Source organism: Eschrichtius robustus, chromosome 8 (genome assembly GCF_028021215.1).
Source record: "Eschrichtius robustus isolate mEscRob2 chromosome 8, mEscRob2.pri, whole genome shotgun sequence".
NCBI classification, from domain to species: Eukaryota; Metazoa; Chordata; class Mammalia; order Artiodactyla; family Eschrichtiidae; genus Eschrichtius; species Eschrichtius robustus.
Window position 1 is genome coordinate 3,840,545 of NC_090831.1, and position 14,632 is coordinate 3,855,176.

At 42.5% G+C, this 14,632-nt stretch overlaps 1 pseudogene; it reads right to left on the reverse strand.

The window, feature by feature from the left end:
* Positions 1-11,899: 11,899 nt before the first annotated feature.
* Positions 11,900-12,872, reverse strand: LOC137768455 (nuclear transcription factor Y subunit alpha pseudogene; annotated as a pseudogene).
* Positions 12,873-14,632: the final 1,760 nt, after the last annotated feature.

The following is a 14,632-nucleotide window of genomic DNA, read 5'->3' on the forward strand; positions in this document are numbered from 1 at the left end:
GAGAAATAGAACAAATAAATAAAGATAACAATGCTAAAAAAATATAATAGTGAGATACATTCTCTGAAGAAATTATAGTGGTGTCTACAGACTCGGGGCACTAATTCAGAGGAAGACATGAGAAAAGCTTTCATTGTGGAGTCATGACTGAGCAGAATTTTAATTAAGGACTATTTTGGAGGCTGCTGTTGGGGAGAGGAATAATCCAGGCAGAGAGGGCAGCGTAGATGAAGGCAGAGAGACACAGGAGAGTAGTGCGTTTTCTGGGGTATGTAAACGCTTTACTTTATGTTTGAGGTAGAGGGTAGCTGGGGTTGTGCTGTGAGTTTGGGGAAAGAGGCTGGAGTGAGAACAAGATACAAGGGATACATCCCACGAGGTCCTGCTACTTTTCTTTTGATTCCAGAACTCTTATAGTTACAGGAAGGTCATGGAGATGCTTGGAAAGTTTGGCAACAGAGTGAGATTAAAGAGCTATTCTTTAGATTCACAGAATGAAATGTGCTTTGGAACAATCCTTTTGAAGGATTTTTTTTGTTTTGAATAAAACATTGAGAAGTTTTTCCATTGTTCCATAATGATAACAACAGACACTTGTGTGGTGCTTCTCTGTGCCAGGCACTGCCAGGCACTTACAAGCACTTTGTACTTAGTAGTTAATCTCATTCTAAAAACACTGCTGTAGACTATAGGCTAGGTGCTGTTGTTAACCCCATTTCACAGATGTGGAAACTGAGCTCAGAAAGGAAAAGGAAGAGCTAGGACTTGAGTCTGAAGCAGATTCCGGTCTCCCTTTAGAGTTAGGTGATAGTCAAGCAAGAAGACTTACATTTGGATAGCACCTGAGATTCTGGAAGATGAATTTGCAGCAACATGGATGGACCTAGAGATGATCATACTAAGTGAAGTATATGCTATCACTTATACATGGAATCTAAAAACATGATACAAACGAACTTATTTACATGACAGAAACAGATTCATAGACATAAAAAACAAACTTATGGTTACCAAAGGGGAAAGGGAGGGTGGGAGGAGGGATAAATTAGGAGTCTGGGATTAACAGAATCACACTACTATATATAAAATAAACAACAAGGACCTACTGTATAGCACAGGGAACTATAGTCAACATCTTGTAATAACCCATAATGGGGAAGAATCTGAAAACGAATATATATATATATATATATATGTATATATATATATATATATATATATATATATATATATATATATATATATATATATACACATATATATATATATATATATACATATATATATATACATACATATATATATATACATATATAAAACTGAATCACTTTGCTGTACACCTGAAACTAACACACCATTGTAAATCAACTATACTTCAATAAAATAAATGTATTTATTCATTTTTTCATGGACAGGCATTTTATTTTAAATATAGCAGTGTGTACATGTCAATCCCAAACTCCCAATCTATCCCTCACCCCTACCCTTCCCCCTGGTAACCATGAGTTTGTTCTAAGTCTGTAAGTCTGTTTCTGTTTTGTAAATAAGTTCATTTGTAACATTTTTTTTTTTTTTAGATTCTGCATATAAGCAATATGATATGATATTTGTCTTTCTCTGTCTGACTTACTTCACTCAGTATGATAATTTAAAAAAAAGATTTTGGAAGACGAGGGTCATGTTTAATTTTTACTACCATCCTGTGACTTTGTTCTTCCTATCTCCATTCTACAAAGAAGCTGTACTTCAGAGGGTAGAACTGGGGACCGTGCTGGGACCTCAGCCCCAGGCAGGTCTACCGGTCAGATCAGCCATCCACAGTTACCCCTCTATAAAGAATTATTCTCTTCCCGGAATAGACAAAGCTTTGTAGTAAGGTAGCATAAGCCCCCATTTGGTCTCCAAATGGGAGCCAAAAGGCAGCCTTACCAAGGGCAGGCAGCAACCGGCCATTTCCAGAGACCAGCCTTGGGCAGCTTCCCAGAAGAGAGCCCAAAGTGGAAGGCCGCTGGGATTTGGGGCTCATTCTGCCTTTTCTGGGATGAACAGGAAGGTTTTCAGTAAGGTCCTTTTGAGGTTCTTTTCTTGGGGTCAACTCTCTATTTTCCTGGTAATCCTTTGGAAATTCTGCCTGAGTTGGGAGGACTTTGGGGATTTGACCACCTGGTTATGTCAGGAGACATCTGTGCTTGCAAAATAACTATTGTCTATCTTCCACTTGAAAGTAACTTATTTTAAGGTGCAAGTAGAGATTTTCAGTTGCATTATTAAAACCACTCTGGAAAGGGAAATTTATTAATCATTTATCAGTTAGAGGCAAATCACTTAATATTTAACATTATTTAAATGAAAGTGTTTAAACATAGTTTTCTTTTCCCCCTTGATTGTTAAGCTGGCGCTGAAGCAATTCCAAAGTTTATGACAAGTTTTCCCCCTAAGCTGGAGTCTGTATGAGCCTCTGGGGACCAACAGCTTCTCATCAAAACGGTGAGCCCTGGCAGGTCATTTGTAATTAAGTATCCACAGGGGCCAGGCAGCTCATTCTAGGGAAAGACGAGTCAGGGTCAACAGGAGGGGGGAGTGGGGGTGGGTGGAGCTAATTGGAACTGCGGGATCTCAGAGCAGAACATCAGGGGTCATCTGATGTGTCACCTGTATGTCACCTTCCTGGCCTCCTGAAAGAGAGAGTGGATGGGACTCTGGAGCTGCTTTTGAGCCCTAATCTCCGGTGGCTGTTGGAGGACTTATCTGTTCCTTCAGCACACGTTACTGACCGCCAACGATACGTCAGAAGCTGTTCTGGGCACTGAGAACACAAGGCCCATGAACGCTAGTCTCCGTCATCAAGGAAATGAATGCATAATTTCAGAGTAGACAAGTAGCAGGAGGGAAGGAACACATGGCATGTTCTAGACGGTGACTTATGGCGGGAAAGGGGGTGGGCACTGGGGCTTCCCAGCCTGGGTTCCCCAGAGAAGGTGCCCAGGAGTAAGGAGCAGGTGCCGCCTCTTTATTTAAGGAGGTCAGTCCCGCAGAGGTGAGAGTGAAGCAAGAAGGAGGTGGCAGAGGATAGGGGACCCCTCCAGGGGAGAACCCTGGGAGAGCCTGTCCACCACTGCCCTCTCCCATGAGTTACACCCTAGGAGAGGCTTAACCCGTGTGCTTGCGAGCTTGCACGCGCGGGTGCAGAGCTGGGTGCTCAGGGGCCGCCGGCGGTCTCAGCAGGAGCCGGGTGAGCTGCGGTCACGATCCTCCAGGGACGGCCTGGTGCATGCGCAGAGGCCCGAGGGGTTGCTGCACGGCTGGGTGTACCCCACACCGCTCCCCAGTCTGCTGGTGGCCTCCAGGACAGCTGGTGCCGGTAATGCCACTCAGGCCTCCATTTTTGCGAAGAGTCCTCACTTCTTTCCTGAAAGGAGAGGTGGCAGGCAATCAGTTGCTTTGTTCTTGGTTGGCCACCGTAGCTGCAATGACCCTGCGATGACCTATTTCCTGTTACTGCTGGGCAAGGAAGCTCCGAAAGATATTCCCACCGTTCAGTCCTTTCAGTGACTTCCCCAGCCCTTCCTGTCACTGATCTTTGACCTGTGCTCCTTTCTTGTCTCTCACCAACTAGCCATGACTTTAATCGCTGCCCAGGACTCTGCATTTACAGAGCTTAGCCCGATTCATGTGAACCTCTCTGGACACTGTCTCTGGGAGGATTGCCCTTAGCTTTAGGGCCACCGCTGAGCATGGTTTTAATGTGTCAGTGTCCATCTTCCACTGACACCAACGTATTATGTCAAGACATCTGTGAGTAGGTCAGGTGGGCATTGAAAATCTCCCCAGATAAGTGTGTGTTGAAGCAGAGGTGTCAGTGCAAAAGAAGGCGATACCCTGGGCCTCTGGACTACCTGTTAATGAAATTTACTCATTATTCCCGGACTTGCATGGACCTTATTCCAAATACAACATTTTCATGAAACAGTGGATTGCTACATCCATTTGCCTGTATGGCTCAGTGTCTTTGAAGAGACTTAGATATTGGTGGGCAGCTATGATCACACCGTCCCTGGAAGGTCAGGTTCCACTGGACTGTCTTCATCCTTTACTCAATGCCATGTTAAGACAGATCCAGAATGTCCTCTTCTTTTGTTATAGGTTGATATTGTGTCCCAGTTTCAAGGAGCCATTCCAGTGGTACAATAAGATCAGTGCCAGGGGTCCTGGTTGGAACTTTGAATTCCACGCCCTGAGTGATATATCGCATGCCGTTATATTCTCCTGATCCAGATTTATGTTCTGATTTCTCCACACAAGTACATGAGCCTCAAAATTCACTTCCACATATGCTTCTCTAGGGGTGAAATGTCTTTGTCATTTAAGCTACTTCCTCCAGCAGTGGGTTATGCTGAGACTTGACTCTGGTTTTCATCCTGGAGGTGACATGGGGTGATGTATTAATTATCTATCACTGCATAACAAATGACCTCCCAAACTTAGTGGCTTAAAGCAATACATGCCTATTATCTTATTGAGTCTTTTTGTGAATCAGGAATCAAGTCATGCTTAGCTGAGTGACTCTGATTCAGAGTTTCTCAAAAGACATGATTTAGGTGCTGGCTAGGGCTGTGGTCTCTTGTGAGGGCTTGTGTGGGGAGGATCCTATTTCAAGCTCACTTGTGTGTTTGTCAGCAGGATTCAGGTCACCCCTGTTGTTGGCCAGAGGGTCTTATTCCCCTGCTGCATGTTTGCTGGTGGCCTCCCTCAGGTACTTGCCTTGTGCTCCCCTCTGTGGGGCACCTCATGACATGGCACCTGCCCTACCTCAGAGTGAGAGAGGCCAGTCCAAGATGACCCAACCTCACAAGGAACATCTATCACTTTTGCCATATTCTCTTCCTTGGAAGCTAGACACTGGCTGCAGCCCACACCCAAGGACAGGTTATCACACGAATGAGAACACTGGGAGGTGAGGATTAGAGACAACAGAAAGATGTGATTCTTTCATCCCATCCTGAACATGAGAGTCTTCAAGCATCCATGGTTCTAACAAGTCAGCAGTGTGAAGAGACTCAATTACTTTGAGAGTCAAGGTTCATTAGCTCACTTCCCTGTTTTAATGGGTCTAATTGTGTACACTCTAGGACAAAGTCCAATATTCTGGGTTTGCCCCAGACGGTTTCCTGTTTAAATGCATTTGCTTGTTTAAGTCACAAAACAAATGACACAGAGGATGGAGACCACATTATGAATTCAATGGGTCCCGGGCACTTTTGCCTTGTTAGAGCACTACTGTATACACACATATATGCACACACACACACACACACACACACAGACAAATGGACTATCTATCTATCTATTTATCTATCTATTGTATATGCGTTTGTTATAACTGTTTTATGGTGGGAGTTGTTTACTATTTGATACATTCCCATCCCTTCTTTGCATTCTAACTCACTGTAAGGCTCAGACCCACTGCCCCTCTCAACTTCACTATTTCAAAAGTCCATGCATTAGTGTCCCTAACCCCAGTCTCTACTACTTCAATCTTGATAAACTGTGAGGTCCATGAGGCAGAGATCATGTCTGTTTTATCTATTTCTGTAAATCCAGCCCTTACCACAGCAAGTGCACAATGTATGTTTGCTGGAAGAATCCCTGAGTGAATAGATTCTTTCTATGCTACCCTCTGCTTACAGGTTTGTTGCATAAAAACCACTTCTGATAGTGTCACTTCCTCTCTGAAAATAATCACAATGGTTCCTCATTACCCATAGAATTTAGCCCTAATTCCTTATTAGGACCTGCAATACTATCCTCACTCTGACCTCTATTATTTTGCCCAATTCTTCTGCAACAAGGCTCTGTGAACCTTAGCCCTCACTGACCCATCTTGGAGGTAATGGATGGATATCTTCAAGGATTTGGGAGGGATGTTGTAATTACAGTAGTTAACACCTCTTTGGGTATTTATAACTTACTGCATAAGGTGTTTAGGAGATGGGGAATTTGCCCAGTAAGTCAACATAGGTAGTAATAGGAGGAAACAGAATATAAACCCAAGCAGTGTGATTCCAGTCCCCAGACTAAGATACGACATCAAAAGGTCTCGTTCTTGACAATTTTCATAAAGCTCAAAATTCGCAGCCTGGTCACCAAACTTATATGTTCTTAATGCTTATTCAAGCTACTAAAATACGGACTTTGATCATCGTCGTTTTATTGCTGGCGATACTCTTCGTTGTCGATACTCCTGAGTATGAATCTCCATGTGGGCATTCAAAGCTGCCCATGATCTGGTTGCTTTTGTGCTTGTCCATCTCCACTTCCTTTGTTTCCCCTCAAACGCTCTCCTGCTTGAGGCAAACCAAACGAATGTGCTGTAGCTTCTCCAGCCCTCTCCCTTCCCTATCACATCCTCCACGTGGTACAACTTGACCAGCTCCCCAGGGCCCACCTTCAGTGCTATATCCCCTAGAAAACTTCCTCAGCACGCCCTTGCCCACCTCCCCTTAGAAATAGTCGGTGAAATGTTATCCATTTAGTTAATTTTTTCACATTCTCTGTTTTATTTATTCAAATGCATCAATAAATATTTCCTATTAGGATGAAAGCTATGTGAAGTCAAGGACAATATAGACAGAGACCCTAAGAACTCCAACATGCAGGACAGAAGGCACATCAAATTGAAGGGGTTTGGACCCTCCCTGGGTCCCTGCAGGTCCTGCTATTGCTTTGCTCTCTGTTCACAGGAAAGCTTCCCGCCTGAGTGTCTATACTTCCTCAATTCATATTGCTTCTTCTACCTATTAAAATTTCTTCCATTTATCCCAAACTATTTTTGTCCAAAACACAGTGGCTTTTACTTTCTTAAGCCAAAGACCACTTCTCTTTGCAAATTGTATTCAACCTCTTACCAGCATTTGAAGCAACTGCCTACACTTTCCATCCTGAAGTGCAGTCTGGTTTCAGCTTGGGTAATGCCACGTTCTCTTTGGGCTTTCTTCCTGCCAAATTAGATGTTCCTTTTTTTGGTGTCCTTTGCTTGTTGCTTCTCCTGGAGTCCCAGGGATCAGTTCAAAATCATATTCTCTGCTATATCCACACTCTTTTCTAAGTTGACTTCATCCAATCCAGTGACACTAAGCAATGAAGACGAGAGCTATATTATTCTAAACACACAAGACCACACTCCATCAGTAAAATCTAGGAAACTTTTCTAAGACTTGAGCCATGGTCTCTGCTTCCTCCTGAGAAGTGTAACCTGAATGATTCAGAAAGCCGCGCTCTCTATAATTCAGGAGATAAAGTTCCTATTTGATGGCAGACCTAGATAGATCTAATTGGAGGAATAAATGGCATGTGATACTTGTCTCTGTGAGCTATACCAACAGAGCATGACATATTTGTCCTCCTGGGTTTCCCCAGGGTCCCTTGTCCACAGAATGGTCTGTGAGTTCCTCCTGACAACAGCCCAACTCCCTGAAGCTCCACATTTGGCACATCCCCAAAAAAATCTGCTTCAGACAAATGACTGGACTTTCTAGATCATGCAAATTAAATAAAATGTTCTTCGCATTTATAGCATTTTCACAACTTCTAAAAGTTATGTGATTGCCTGTGAAGAGCTGATGGTACTTACCCTCTTCAGGAATATAATTGTCAGTTCACCCAGCACTTGGGCTTATTAAGCAGATTATCATTGCAATTTTAAAGCTAACTATTAGCATGTGTTTAGGAGAGATTGTTATGTTTTACAATATTAAGCAAGAGAAATGAATTCATAATTGCAAATTAAACTATCCTTTAAGGAATTTGTTAATTTAATAAAGATCTATGCTACATAAGGATGAGGATTTTTTGAGGAATTAAGTAAAACAAAGAATATTTTACAGATTTTTAATTGCCAGTTTAATCAATTATTATTTTTATTTATTTATTTATTTTTGGCTGCACTGCGCGGCATGTGGGATCTTAGTTCCCCGACCAGGGATCAAACCCACACCCCCTACAGTGGAAGCGTGGAGTCTTAACTGCTGGACTGCCAGGGAAGTCCTTAATTAATTATTTTAAACATATTCCATCTCAGAATTCTCCAAAGACTTCATGTTTATACTATTCCCATGGATTAGAGAGAAAGCCTTTAAGGCAAAGTCAGGGAACGGTATTCCAAGGTCCAAAAAAGAAAGTAAAAGAATGCCAGATGCCCTTCATTTCAACAGGAAATATTCATCTGGCATTTGTGGGTATAGAGTATGCAAATCCAGGTGCCACCTGTCACCTGTGACTAGAGCTGTTGTGGCCAGGGCGGAGGGTGATGTAGGCACTTCGCTCAATCAGTCACCCATGGTAGTTCCTCTTGCAATGAATACTGGAGTCTTGTGGTGTAAACCGAGAGCTTGCTGGTCACTGTTTCTGTTGAAGGATTTTAGTTGTGATGAGGAAGCAGTCTGGAAAAGGTGTGGGATTTGGAATTAGATGAGTTGTTCGGATCTTAGCTCCACGTTAACATTTTACTCTTTCCCCCAATTTTAAATTTCTCTGAGCCAGAATTTTCTCTAGTATGAAATAGGCATGTAGCACCATGAGTGGGTCCCTGGTGCCGTGTGAGGTGCAGGAATAGAGCCTGAGAGGAAAGAACAGCTTGCCCTGTACCACAGTAGTTAGAGAATGCCTGCCTAATCAAGAATGAGTAGACCGAAGTGGAGCGAGGGTTGGACTCGGTCGTGAAAGCACTGAAGGACACCCGCTAATTTACACTGCCTTGAGCATATTTTAATCTCTGCAAAAGCGGGTAGATTACTGTTTCTCAAACCCTTTCATTCAAATACCTAAGGCCGTAGAGGAATGAATGGATGACGGAAGATGTCCTACTAAATTAACCAATGCAAATTCAGACTTCTTTGAAATGTTCTGATTAACTAACGTGAATTTGGCATTCTAATTCATAGTATATACATTATCTAAAATATAAGATGATTTTTAAGTTAGTTGCAAACAAAATGACTTGACTTCCTGCCCCACAAACTTTGGGGAAAATGGATATTTCACAGAGATTTTCCTTATCACTTTTCAGATGCCCCCGCCCTCCTGCCCCACCGGCACACAACCATGTGTCCACAGGGTTTATATTTTTAAGTTTAAGAAACACTATTTGAGATGATTTCTAAGTTCCTTCTCAGCTCTAAATTCTGCTCACATCATGAATGGAGAAAACGTTAAAATGAAACCTACTGGAAGATTAATGCATTTGTGGAAAGGTGTAATTGAAAGGATCACTTAAGCAGGAAAAGAAGGTGGATAGGGAATAATTAACATCAACAAATTACATCCTTCCTATGGTCCATCCGAGGAATATTTCTGCAAGTCTGATTACAATTAATACGTCCTGATGAAGTAACACATGACTGCATTTTTGTTTTGTTTTGTTTTGTTTTGTTGCCAATAAACCCCAGGAAGATAGATAATCTTTTTTTTTTAAGCATTTTATAAATTGATTTTAAAAAATAACAATTTAAATGACATCAGTGATTAATCACCGGTGCTCCCCCTACAGCTGAGGGGAAAAAAATCTTATGTATAGTTGAGTTCCAAAGGAAAATCAAGACATTATTATCAGGCACCAATTAGCCAGAATAGTGCTGTTGGTCCAGTGGTATAGACACTGACATGTTCAGTGTACCAGTGCAATTAAAATATATACATTTACAATTTTCCTGCAAAAAAAAAAAAAAACACTCAAGAAGTGAAATAACTATGCATTAAAACAGTTATTCACTCATCCATTCACCCTTTTTGCATCTCTGAAGCCATCACTACAGTCACAAGGACAAATGAATAAAAGAAATTCTAGTAACAAAAAAATCCAAACCTCACCCCCACTTTGTGGGTTATTATGTGTTAAAATGACCACAATAAAAGGGCCATGAGCTACCTGAAATGGCAATGGCAAAATGACAACTGAAGCATTTCATTTCAAATAAAACCAAACTCAAACTCATGAAAAAAAAATCCGCAACAATATGAGGTTGGTATTACTATGTACAAACTTACAGATACAAATAAATAGCATTTTAGAAATGTTGTTGGCTTAAGTACTAGAAATTAGGTCTGAGGAATTTCTTTCTGAACTCTGCATCTTGAAGATTCCTAAACAAACCAAAAGATATAAACTCTTCATTGCTTTTAGTAATCTATCATCTGAAGAACTTGGGGCTTACTGAATAATGTTAACACCTGAAACTCACATAAAGAGCCAGAAGTTTCTAGTGAGTCTACAGGTCAACCCCTCCTAACATCTGCAAGTCAGAACAGATGACTAGATTCAAGGTACTAGGGAGCTACTTCAATTCCTGCTTTATTTGCATAGCTCTGTACCTCTATTTTGTACCATTACAATGATTTCCCTTTGTGATGTTTTCTTTAGAGGGTTTGAGCGAAATCAAAGAAAGAGCCCATCTCTACTCTTGGTATTTAAATCAAACCCAAATGTTCTTCAAAAGAATTACGTTTTCCTTCTTTGTTTACAAGAAAACAGCAACTCTTCTGAAATATCATCTTAGTTCTCCCAGGGTTCCACATCTAGAAAAGAAACAGATGACTGAGGCACAACCCACTCTGGGAGTTGTGGCCCTGTTCCTGACTCCACAGGAATCTCTATTTCCAGTCCACAGTTTATCCCCAGAACATGGATGCAATGTGAAAACCTTTCCGCACAAGGTCTATGGAGAAAAGGGGAAACAAATGGAAACTAGCACCAAAGAATAAGCTGCCTTGGGAAGAATGAGAATGTTCACTCTCCAGGGCCAGCACGAAGTTCAGGAGTGAAGCCAACATCCACCTCAGGCTCTAGCAGGCAACATGGAATATGTCCAGGATAGCTTGATTGAACAGTACTTTCCAGAAATTGTCAAGGACCAAATCTCAGACTTTTCCCTTTCTGTGCTTGTTAAAAGGTTATAGTATAAATGTAAATTATTCTTTTCATCTTAATGATCCATCCCAGGCATCCGTCCACTGGCAAATCGTGTTACATGACAACACGAGAGTATATATACTACTCTTTGTCCTTCTAGACTGAAACAAACATGAACCTTTCTATTCCCCAAATACTGTCACAAAGCCTATGATTGAAAACCTCTAGTTTTGCTCTGTCAAGGAGTTACTACAAACGCCCTCAGCACTTCAGCACAGAAGTTCTATAATTTTGTTCTCTTCTTAGGAAAGGCAGTGTCAAGGTCCAGTATACTCTAAATTGTCTTAAAAGTAACCACAGCAAGAACTACAGTCCATATGACCTGTCAACAGACAAGCAGACCACAATTTGTCAAAGCTAAGAGATTCAGCAATTTATATTTTTAGTGCTTGAGTCCTTTATCAGTCTATCCCCAGAGTTAACTTTTTCTTGGCTGGAGTCCAAAAATACCAACCTATCATCTGGGTAGAAGAGATTCTTATTATTACCATAGGTTAGATGAATGTATCTCAGAGAATTTATTGTTTCCATATCATGAGATGGAGCTTCCTTGCCTAGAAACCATCTCTGAATACAAAGTGTCCATTAGTCAGCCTGAGATCCCGCATCAGAGGGATGGGTTCTGTTTGAAATCCATGGGAAGGAGTGGGCTGCAGCTTCCCTGATTGCAGTTTAGGTTGAGAAAGTCATTCTTCTCTGCTGAGATGGCTGGCTGGCATCACCAGTCAACATTAAGTGCTAGATGTGGTACTGCTGGGCTGGCATGGGTCCCCTGCATCATCCCAATCCATGAAATGTCAATGTCACCAACAGTCTGAAATAAGTCCTGACTGAAAGCGTGAGACAAAGGCTCGCAACTTCAATTTGCCAGACATCCTTGTAATTATAATATTGAGCCATTTATTAAAAGCTAAGTGGTTTCTGTCCTGTAGAAAAGGGCAGAATGTAATCGTCAGTGTCCCATTGGAAGAGTTGATCAGTTGCCTTGGAACAGTGGGAAATAGTGCGAGGAACATGACCTTGATCAGCTCCATCACATGGCCTGGGGTTAGGACACTCGGATTATCTGTGTCATAGCCTCTTCATCTGCTTGATTTGGATCCTGCATATGGGGACTATCTTTTTCCTTTAGAGAGAAAAATCGTCCACCTTCACCACGCTTCCGTGCCATGGCATGACGGTGCCGAGACTCATGCAGGTATTTCCTTCTTTCCTTTGGAATTTTCCCTTCTGTCTCTAATTTAGCCCAGGCTTGCCGCTTCTTAAGTATATGGTGGTACTGTTTGGCATTCACATAGGGAGGCTCTTCTTCAAGCATCTCTGCCCCAGGGAGAGGGATGCTCTGGAAAGCAGGCACAGAGCCAGCACCAGGCACCGTCATGACCATCCCTCCTGAACTGACCACATTGCCTGCCACTGGTAGTGTCACAGTGACAGTCTCTTGCCCACTGCTGGTTGTGTTGGCATTGGCTCCGGTCTGGACAATCTGTGCTCCTGCCAAACTGGCTGCAGGTTTGGTGATCATGCCTTGCTGGAGAATGGTGCCATCTGAATTAACTGGCTGATAGACGATGGTCTGCCCTTCGGCAGTTTGTGCCATTTGCTGCCCCTGGACAGCAATCTGCTCTTGCGTCTGCGTCCGGCCAGCGGTGACGGCTGTGTGGGGCTGCTGGATGATGATCTGCTGGGTCTGGCCCTGCTGGCCCTGCACCTGCATAGCCTGCTCACCCTGGATCTGGATCTGTCTGGGTGGGGCCAACTGTATCTGCTGCAAACCCTATGTCCCAGATACAGGTACTTGCATGATGGTTTGACTTTGTCCACCAGGAACAGCCCGGACCATGATGGGTTGGCCAGTTGATGTGATTGATTGGCCTCCACTGACCTGTACCATTAATGGCTGTCCCTGGACCTGCTGCTGAATCTTTCCAGCCTGTACAACAATCTGCTCTGTTGAACTATTGCTGTTTGCTGTATACTGATCCTTCCAAGTTAGAGTCTTGACCACAGTGAGTTTCACTCTGGAGATCCTAGAAGACTTCAAGATGCACTCCTTGGAAACATGGGGGAGGTACAGCTGTATATAAGCAAAATGTAGATAAATCTTTCCCCAGACTTCTCTCCAGGGCTTCATGAATTCTGAATGCAGGGGCCTTCGTGTCAGGCAAACCCAACACCCCCCGGCCTGGGGCGGCCTGAGAAGCTGTGCCTAAGGGTCGGGGGAACGGGGACGCATCGCATCCCCAACTGGCTCTGGCACCCTGCGAGGGTCTGGACTCTGACTTGCCTGCTCCCCAGGGTGCTGTCCCCGCGCGGGGTGACCCCCTGCAGGCCTTGGCCAGGAGTGCCCTGGGGAGCTCGCAGGCTCCGGCAGGGGCTGTCAGCCGCCCTGCTCGGCTAGGCTCAGCTCGACTCCAAGATAGATAATCTTGAAAGAAATGTAAAAATCACCTTACAGCAAATTCCAACATAAAGAGAAATAAAAATGGCATAGCAGGTAAATATTTTGAAAATAATTCTGTGTCTTATTTATGAATAAATCAAAACTAGTAATTGGATGAGACTGATACATTTGTCAAGGGCCTTTCTGTGTTCTATACCAATTTTCTATTTCCTTAACGATGAATTAGGGAACGGACCAGGCTCTGTGCTATCTGCAAAAGAAAGAGAAATGAAAGTGATGTAGTCCTTGGATATTTTTCTGTTTTGGAAGATAAACCAGGAGACGCTAGGTAAGAGGGCCAGGCTATGGTGGAGAATGCATAACATGTGATTATTTCACTTAGGGGAGGGGTTGGGTTTTCAAAGAAGAAAGGCTATGAGTTGAAATTTGAAAAACAATTTTAGAAGGTAAACACATAGTGAACAATTGTTATGGATAAAAAGCTTTCCAATAACAGGGAAAAGAATGTACAATATAAGAAATGTTTTTCAAAAATAATAGAAAGCATGTTGTTATTGGTAAAGTCTAACTGAATATGATTGGTATAAAATGCTTGTAAAAAAAAACAATGATGGGGCTTCCCTGGTGGTGAAATGGTTAAGAATCCTCCTGTGCAGGGGACACGGGTTCGAGCCCTGGTCAGGGAAAATCCCACACGTCGTGGAGCAACTAAGCCCGTGCACCACAACTATGGAGCCTGCGTTCTAGAACCCGTGCTGTGCAACAAGAGGAGCCACCACAATGAGAAGCCCATGCACAGCAAACAAGAGTAGCCCCCGCTCGCTGCAACTAGAGAAAAGCCCACACGCAGCAACGAAGACCCAACGCAGCCAAAAATAAAATAAATAAATTTATAAAAGAAAAAAAAAAACAATGAAAATGGAGCCAGAAAGATAAGCAGGAAAGGGCTAAATCACATAGACTCTTATAGATCAACTAATTATTTAGTTTTATCCTTAAGTCGATAATGGAGAGTAATTGAATGATTTAGAAAATGGAAGTAGTATGGTGTTATTTATCTCTAGAAAGATCACTTTGGGAAAGAAGAGAGGGGATTAGAGGTTTAGAGAAGACATTTTCAGTGTCTACACAAGATACAACAATGCTCAGAATTAAACAGGTATGAGAGTATAAAAATGTGGGCCAACTTCAGAGTTCTTTCAACTTGAATCAACAAAACTTTATGATTAGATCAAGTAAGGGATGAGGTCAAAGAAAAGTAAGCC